This window comes from Setaria italica, chromosome IX (genome assembly GCF_000263155.2).
Source record: "Setaria italica strain Yugu1 chromosome IX, Setaria_italica_v2.0, whole genome shotgun sequence".
In the NCBI taxonomy this organism is placed as follows: domain Eukaryota; kingdom Viridiplantae; phylum Streptophyta; class Magnoliopsida; order Poales; family Poaceae; genus Setaria; species Setaria italica.
Window position 1 is genome coordinate 39,184,569 of NC_028458.1, and position 2,544 is coordinate 39,187,112.

Below are 2,544 nucleotides of genomic sequence, written 5' to 3' on the forward strand. Positions count from 1 at the left end.
CCTTTTTAGGCCTGTTTCGATTACAAATCAGTGAACCCTTCCAAATTTTAAGACCAATTAATTCCATTCCCAATGGGGCCCAAAGCCATAACCACTTATTCTTAGAAGATCACACAACCATTGTTTTCATTTGCAAATGAATAGCCCTCCTTCATCAAGCATGAAGGAGACAAAATGTTCAAGTTAAACTAGGAAAGAAATAACAATTATTCACTCCATAATAAATCCTGACGGGAGGTGGAGTTGCATCGTTCCCGACGGTCAACGCAGCAACTCTTGCAATTATTGCCCACGCGGAAATCAACTTCTCCTCTTTCCACGCTTCTACTTCTTATCATTCCCTGCACCGAAATGCAAAATATGAGCAAACCGATCCGGTATCAAATACCCAAGAATTAACAATTGTATCAGCGAGAAAAATATCGATCCTGGCGCCAAGGTCCCCACGCCCCGCGGTCGAAGTGGTGGGCGCCGCCCCACGTGGTGCGGAGGCTCGGCGCCAACCATCGTGGCGCCGAGCCTTCTACCATAAATACCGCCCCTTCTTCCTGCCCGAGAGTTCATCCTCATTGTTCTCCACTCTCTCGGGTAAAAACTCTCCCTACTTCGTCCTAGACTACGAATCGACATTGTAGCTTAGGAAAGTTTCATTTCATCCGTGGATCCTGAAGAGCAAGGTATCCTCTCTCCGTCGTACCTTTTTTTCACATCGATTCGTTATATATTTCTTGCATTTTTGAACTTAGGGTTTTCATGCAAATGTAGGATGCCGAGGCGTGGAAAAGCTAAGAAACTAAGGTAATCTCAACGCCCGTAGTTATGTTATATACTCATTGTTGTGTATCAAATGAAAAAATCTTAAATGTAGGTTTATTCCTAAGTGCGTTTGATTCATAGAACCAAATAAACAAAATTGTAGTTATGGCGCTAAGAAGACCGGAAATGCGTTCGATCCATTGCCTCTGCCTAGTGGTGTTCCAGTGCCGATGTGCTTTTGCGGCGATCCTTGCAAGGTAGCCAAGTCCGAAGAACATGCCACGTATAGGCAGAGGTATTGGATGTGTTCCAACTTTGCGTTTGAACCTACACTTCGTCAGCGCCGCATTAACATGTTGGTAAGGAAATGTTGTTGTCTTATAATTATTGTCCATAATTTTTTTGTTTTATAACAGTTGCTTTTGTTGTAGACCCCTCCACCGCTATGTGATTTTGAGCAGTGGATCGACACTGAGATCGATCCTGAAGATAAGGAGTTTTTGGAGTATATGATGCGCTGGGATGCAGAGAGGAAGGAGGTGTACGAGAAGAGGCTCGTAGAGGAGGCTGCGGAAAAGGAGCACAAGGAAGAGGAGGAAAGGAGGCGGGTTGCTGCAAATAGGGAGGAGAGAGAGAAGAAGCTTGAGCGGGCACGCCGAGCGAAAGCAGCGGTTGAGGAGAATCCCGATGCCTTAAGGAAGGGAAAGTGGCCTCGTTGCACTCAGTAGCCATATTTAGGTTCTAGTTCTATGGTTTATTTATGAACAATATTTTCTACTGTGAGACTTTTATTATGTTGTCCTGTAATAATGCACTTTAAGTAAGAACACGCAATTTGTAGACGACATATGTTAAATTTGCGATGTAATTCATTTCGAAGTCGTAGTGTACTGAAATATCCGTAGAAAATCGAAGTCGTAGTCTACTGAAATATCTGTAGCAAATTAAAATGGTAATTGTTAGCGAAATTTCGGCAGAATTTCCCCTAATTGTTGATGCAATCCATACAAAATTACGAGATGCATAGTGAATATAAATACAAGCATAGAAACATAGAAGCATATGACACAAGCATTTGACACATTCATAATAGAATCCACAATAGTTCAGAATGAAAGTCCTTACACAAAGTTCAGAATGACACAAATAGTTCCGAATGACACAATAGAATCCACAAAGAGTTCCGAATGACACAATAGTCCATATGATACAAAGTTCGCAATCAGAATCGTCACTGCCTCCTAGTCTTACCCTTACCCTTGTGACCAAGGGCGTCGGTGCCTGGAGTGTATGGAGAACGTGGACGACGTAGTCTAGTGCCCCCTACAGCCTGTGTAGGCTGAGTCAAGGGAGCCTCCTGGAGCTGAGACGGGCCAATCTCCTCGGCCCTCTGCTCATCGTCGCCGCCGTCGTCGTCGTCATCGTCGTCGTCGTCTTCCTCTGATGCAATTGATTTCGATCCTGAGGGGCCTTGGCTGGACGTACCGACGCCTCCTTCGCGCAGAGATGGAACGTGCACGTCTCGCGTCGTGGCAGTCCTGCAACCACAACGAGCAGCCGCACGGCGAAGCCGATTGACAATCGCTGCAGTAGTAAAAACAAGTTACACAAATGAAGAATGTAACGTATTAATGAAGTATTAAAAAGAATAATTTGAGACTTACCTCAAGGAAGCTCCGCGTCTCGGGTCCCTAACTCGTGGACGAAATTGCTCTATATCTCTACTGAGCTTTGTAGGGTACGCCCCTGCACAAATGACTAGTCACTAAAGCAACAAATGACTAAGTC